The sequence below is a fragment of the Rhipicephalus microplus genome, chromosome 3 (assembly GCF_043290135.1).
Source record: "Rhipicephalus microplus isolate Deutch F79 chromosome 3, USDA_Rmic, whole genome shotgun sequence".
NCBI classification, from domain to species: Eukaryota; Metazoa; Arthropoda; class Arachnida; order Ixodida; family Ixodidae; genus Rhipicephalus; species Rhipicephalus microplus.
In genome coordinates, this window is record NC_134702.1 from 143504909 (window position 1) to 143511819 (window position 6911).

The following is a 6911-nucleotide window of genomic DNA, read 5'->3' on the forward strand; positions in this document are numbered from 1 at the left end:
CCCTTTACACTCCTTGCCATTACTGTCTGTTATATCTCATTAATATTGTGTTAAAACACGGAAAAACGAGCCTTTAGGTATACACTTCTTTCCCTTATTTCATTGAACGAGGGTCTCGTACTGGCAGACTTGGTGTGTTTAGGTCGTATAAGAGGGACAATTAATCAGCTGCCCGCTCATAATAAGTTCACGTGCTACGTGGCGCCAAACATGCGTATAAGAGTGTTTCACACTCGTTGTTTGGCTTATAGATGGCGCTGACTGTCACTCCTACTTCTAAATTCACAGATAAACCCAAAAAAGTGGATGGAGGGAGGGCCGCTGTGATAGCTCAGTGGTTAGAGCATCGAACGCGTAATTCGAAGGTCGTAGGTTCGATTCCTGCTCACAGTTGGTAATCTTTTCATCCACTTTTCTTTCTTCTTATTTACATTCCATTGGTTTTAATAACTTCCCCTTTACATTCCTTGCCATTACTGTCTGTTATATCTCATTAATATTGTGTTAAAACACGGAAAAACAAGCCCTTAGGTAAACACTTCTTTCCCTTATTTCATTGAACGAGGGTCTCGTACTGGCAGACTTGGTGTGTTTAGGTCGTATAAGAGGGACAATTAATCAGCTGCCCGCTCATAATAAGTTCACGTGCTACGTGGCGCCAAACATGCGCATAAGAGTGTTTCACACTCGTTGTTTGGCTTATAGATGGCGCTGACTGTCACTCCTACTTCTAAATTCACGGATAAACCCGATTGATTGATTGATAGGTGGGGTTTAACGTCCCAAAACCACTATATGATTATGAGAGACGCCGTAGTGGTTCACGGATAAACCCAAAAAAGTGGATGGAGGGAGGGCCGCTGTGATAGCTTAGTGGTTAGAGCATCGAACGCGTAATTCGATGGTCGTAGGTTCGATTCCTGCTCACAGTTGGTAATTTTTTCATCCACTTTTCTTTCTTCTTATTTACATTCCATTGGTTTTAATAACTTCCCCTTTACATTCCTTGACATTACTGTCTGTTATATCTCATATATATATATATATATATATATATATATATATATATATATATATATATATATATATATATATATATATAAATGTGTGTGTGTGTGTTTGTGTGTGTGTGTTTCAGTCCAGAATTACTTTGTGTGTGTGAAACCATAAACCTTTATATTAAACATCCTGCCGCCCGGTTATTGGCCGATCCCTCTTTGTGGGTGTGAGCCAAAATAACAAGAATCATCATCACCATCGCCGCCCCCACAGCACTGGCATTTCCGCTCGCACTTGGTGTAACGCAATGCGTCGAGATGTGCCCCGGCCTAAAGCGCCTACGACATTGGCGTACCGCGCCATCGTACTCAATGGTGATGTATTGGTCGCCACTCGCCATAATGTTTGGGGCGGCTTTCTCCATCTCCATGCGCACTCGGTGGACGCCAGTCGAAATGCTCTCGAACACAGGCACGCTCTCCTCTTCGATTTCGAGTACCTTTCCATACTGCATGAGCGCTTTCACCAGGTGCTTGTCACTGCAATTCTCCGGGTAGCCAAACGCTCGCACAATCATCGTATGCGCGCCTCGGTGCTGAAACGCAACAACCTTTTTCCCCACGAAGATCTCCGGCTTAGCCCTGAACCGCTCAACAGCGTCCTCGTTGATGAAGGTGATTTCGAACTTCCCTGCTCCAAAGTCTTGGACACACACAATCTCCTTGACTTGGAAACGTTTCACGAAATCCTTGCAAACGTCAACATTGTTGACACCCTTTGGCACACGACCAAAAAAGTCTTCGGCCTCACACGCGAAGGGGCCGCCATCGCGTTAAGCGTACCACGCGGCGGTCGGGTCAGAATCAAGCTAGCCAACCAAGCAAGAGCTGAAAGTTATGCTAGCCTATCCTGACAGAAAAGCTTAGAAAACGAAGAAAACAAACTCACCAATCCAAGTGCATTCCGAGGTTCTGCTTGGTAACTGACAGCTCGATCGCAGTTCGCCGACCACTGACAGCTCCACCAGCTCGATCACAGCTCGCCGACCACTGACAGATCGATCATAGTCAACCTGCGTCATTCCGATGGGGTGTTTACAACTATCTTAGCTCTTTAACTAGAATTCTTCTGGCACAGCACCTCGCCACATTTACTCTGGCCTTCGGTAGTCTCTCCTCTAAGCGCAGCTTCTTTTGCAGCTGTCAACCTCGGTTCATTCGTGAAGCTACTTCTACCCTCGTAGGTACGAACTTTTTCTGCGGCTCCGATTGGCACCGCACTCAACTGTTCCTCGCACTTCCCGTGTGCTACCTGTACCGATTGACCGCTTCTCTGCTTCGCATCTAACGTGTGTGTTAGTCTTTCACACTCGCGTTTGAACCTTCCCTCCTCCCTGGAAATTTCTTGCATCGCTTTTCTTTGTTGTTCATCCTTTATTATTAGTTTCTCTATCCATTCCTGTTCCAATAAATACATTATCCCGAGTTGCTCATTATCGGCCTTGTTACTTTTACTTTCGAGAATTACCTCGCGGAGTTTAGATGCAGGCATATAATCAAATTCTAGGTTGAGATCCCAACACAGGTTTAGTAGGTTCTCTCTTTTCAATCTCTTTAAGTCCATGGCGACTATCTTACTTTGGCCCAGCTGTGAAAAAAACACACAAATCCACCAGCGTATCAATTCTGGGTCGGGGGATATTGAAGCCTGGCAAATCCTACAGCGGGGACCAAAAGCATAAACACACAAGTAGCACTACGTGACCAACCTTCCTCTGTACCTTTTCCTATTTCTTTTTACTCCTCTGCTCTCCCCAACATCCCTAATTCTCCCGCAACGTACCCTGAGACTCCAGCAAAACACACGTTCCTATTGAATTACCTAAGCTTTCCTGCTTATTTTTCTTGATCAGATACTCATCAAGTGCAGTTCTGTGCTAAGGTAACAACCACAGGAGCTAGGCAGTTGTTCTTTATATATATATCTTTTAGCGAGTCTAGGCTAAAAGACTTGATCCATTTCAAGCACAAAGGCGCTCACCCGATTACGTGCGGGAGTGGTGCGCTACGTCGATCCCGCCGAATTCCAGGCTTTCGACTGACCTCCGGTCTATGTTGCTATCCGTCGCTGAGTCTCATACCAACGCTGCCATACAGTTGTTGCGACCGGGGTTCACAGGCACCGGTGATCCAAAATCAAGATGTCGATGCACGAGGAAGGTGAACTTAGATTGATATGTGGGGTTTAGTTTCCCAAAACCACCAATTGATTATGAAAGACGCCGTATTGGAGGGCTCTGGAAATTTCGACTACCTGGGGTACTTTAACGTGCATTCAAATCTGAGCACACGGACTTCAGCGTTTTCGCCTACATCGAAAATGCAGCTGCCGCAGCCGTGATTCGTTCCCTCGACCCGCGGGTCAGTAGCCGAGTACCTTAGCCACTGGACCACCGCGGCAGGGCAGGAAAGTGAACTTGGTAGAGAGGGTTTATTTACAATATTTACATGGCAAAAGCTTTCTGGCCCGAAGCTCTACATTGAAGGGCTTTCCTTTGAACAAGCACCGTGAACAAGCACAGAGCAGCTCGCAAGGGCTGTTTCTAAAAAGTCTCATTTCCCCAGATCCCTAGATCGGAGAACATTTCCATGGTGCAATGTCCAGTAAAAGGTCCCAAAGCACACATGAGAGTCATTATGCCGGCACAGCCCCTAACAAACGCACATACACAAACCAAACACGTGTATGGCCCTTGCGATGCTGCCTCCTCCGGTGAATCTTGCTTCCAGCGAGCGGTGTAAAACGAGTCTGTCATCTCTGCGCTTGGGCCGAAGGGCCATGCCTGGACATCTAGTACGGATGTGAGCGTCAGCAGCTCATCAGTCACATCGTGGTGGTCCGACGTCCGTAATCAGCGGAAGCTCGTGATAGTTCTTGCGCGAGAACATAACGACGACACAAAGACAAGAAAGACACGAAGGACACGTCATGTCATACCAACTTCTAAGGAAGCTCGGCATTGTGGCTTTTACTGGGGCACAAAGACGCCACGTGTGGCATTCCTGCGTGGACCCCAAGGACAGCGGTGCTTCGTTGAGTAATTGCAGTCACGCAGCGCCCAGTACATACAGCAGGGCGTCTTCGCGCTGCTCCTTATCTCCGCAAAATGAGGCGGCAGCCTTAATTTCGTTCTGGCGGCCGCGGAAAAAGGGTGGCTCGCCAAACGCAACACTATCCCCCGTATTCACAAACGCTCTTGGACTCGACCCTTCACTTGAAACGCTCCTTGAGTGGCATTTTTACATTCACAAACCGCCCTTCACTTGAAACGCTTCCTTCACTTGAGAAAATCTCGAGCGTTTCCTCGAGATTTTCAAGGAAACGATCGAGCTACCTTGAATCGCCCCTCGAGCCAAGTATCACGACGGACTACGCGTCATTCGACGATTATGTTCTCCGCGTCGACGAGCTGTTTGGCGACGTACAGAACTGTGTAAGCATACCACGCCAACAATTGAGAGACCGCTTGAACCCCATGGAGCACATCACAGATAGTGAATTTCTCGCACGGTATTGCTTCACCAAGAGCAGCGTGAAGAAGCTACTTGAGTGCTTGCCATTTGAGGAGAGCTGCAGCAAGCGTGACCACCCTCTTCCACTTGTGATGCAGCTCCTGATTACGCTGCGCCTTTATGGAGCGGGTACTTTTCAAGTAGTGATGGGTGACTTGGTGGATGTGTCTCAGCCGACGGTGAGCCGCGTCATCAAACATGTGTCACGGCTGATCGCGAAGCACTTGTTCCCGGCTGTCGTGAATTTCCCTAACTCCGATGACAAGTTCCGTGAGACGATGGTGGAATTCTACCGGATCGTCTTGTTTCCCGGTGTGACAGGTGCATAGATTGCACCCACGTCCGTATCGAATCACCTGGTGGGCCGAATGGCGAAGTTTATCGCAACCAGAAGGGTTACTTCTCCCTGAATGTTCATGTAATTTGCTCATTTTTCGCTGCTAACGTTGGCAGCTTTGCAGTAATTCTAAAGTATAGTAATTCAGCATTAACATTGCACAAGGCATTCCCTAAACTGCATATTAAAAAAAGCTTCGTGGTAGATAATTCGATTATCAAACCCCGCACATGCTATTGTAACAACGTGGCGTTTTTTTATTATTTTGTATAGCTTGTTTGCAACTCAGTAGAGCTGTATTCACAAAATAGACCAAATCGCGATTTAAGCCCGCGAATGGCTTGCTACAACACCAAACGTCACATGTTCTCCCACGGTCCTCTTTCGGTCCGCGCTAAGCAATTCGCGAGATGAGCGAGGAGGCCCAGATTCCATTTGCAATACTAGGGGTGGAGTGGGAGGGGAGGACTGAAGTTTTTGGTTGCAGTGGTAAGTCACCCCTCTCGTGCGAGTGCTGGCTGCGGAGCGATCCAAATAACGTCACATATTGCATGATTGTTTTGTCTGCGATGACGTCTGTCCCGTGAATTCAACTGATACTGGCCCACAAACGGAATAGCTTTACATTTCTATATGACTGTAGCTTTGCACTATTAAACAAAAGTGAATACTACTGCACTGAAACAAGATCATGCAGGCATTAAGTGCGTTCGTAGTAGACATCTGCTTCAGCACAAAAACAGTATAACATGTATAGGTGATTTCAATAGGTTATTGCAGGGCCAAAGCTACAATTATATGACGTCGTTTCGACCTAGCCGAGATCAGTGCACGACAGTCGTATTTTAGACAACAGTCGTGCATGCGTTCTGTACGAGAAAAAAAAAACCAGTACCGGGTCTCCTACTTGGCGATGCTGGATACCCCTGCACGTCTTTCCTCATGACCCGGATGGCTGACCCGCCACCGTACAGCCTTGAGAGTCGGTTGGTACGCCTGTATAACCCTTTCTCTTTCATCTCCAGAACGAAACGTGTACGTGTGTGCTACCTAATGCGCTTGAAGTCTTTTCTTACATTAAGCGTGGTACATGTACTGTTTTTTGTGCACTGAATATATCCCAGGTTACAAGAGAATCGGCATATTAGCAGCAACAGTTTTGACTAGCGGCCTGGCTATAATACTGAAGTGTATCGTTTAATAAGTGTAAGTTCATACAGTAACACGACATTGATTTCTTAGCATAGGTATCAAGCAGCTCACATCCGCACTAGAAACACGATCAAGCAGGCCCTTGGCGTGTGGAAACGTCACTTCCCGTGTTTATACATGGGCTACAATACTTGGTAGAGCGCTTCGCAGTCATTACAACGGCCTGTGCTACCCTGCATAACCTTGCAGTCCTAACTAAGGCAAGACGCGGAACTACCCCCTGTGATTATCACAGAACATTTAAGGCGGCAGAAGACTGATGTGGCGAACCAAGCCGACACCCTTCTCGGATCTCAATGCCGAATGCGGCTGATTACTCGTGCAATTACTTCGCCTAGTGAATAAATTGTCTAACATATTTTTTTGAGTAGACCAACAACCTCAGATTGGGAAATCTATGCATGTTCACGTACGAGAGCACGCTGAAAAGTTTCTGAATTTGTCACGTTTTAGGTTTTCTTTTCATCCTCACCGACTCGCAACAAAAAAATTTTTGATCACTCTTGGAACTGTTGCAGATGTCTTTTAAATAAAAGCATGAGGTGTGTGAGATTGCACACATGCTTCATTTTTGTTCCGGTTGGGTTACTATGCGCTGCTGCTGCTGTTTTTCTTGTAATTCAAAAGGGAGCTTCTAGCGCTCGATGTTGAAGCACCATTTTTGCTGCTCCAGCTGCTGCTCCAACAGCTGCACATGCATTTCATGCAGCTCCTGCTCCCGCTGCACTTGCATCCTGTGCATTTTTCGTTGGTGCAAGAGCTGCTGCTTACGCAAGCGCAGCTCTAGGGCA

General features: G+C 46.9%; 1 non-coding gene across 1 annotated transcript; it reads left to right on the forward strand.

Moving 5' to 3' along the window:
* Nucleotides 1–320: 320 nt before the first annotated feature.
* TRNAT-CGU (transfer RNA threonine (anticodon CGU)) lies at nucleotides 321–393 on the forward strand. Its single transcript has one exon. It is a non-coding gene; the product is annotated as a tRNA-Thr (tRNA).
* The last annotated feature ends 6518 nt before the right edge of the window (nucleotides 394–6911 follow it).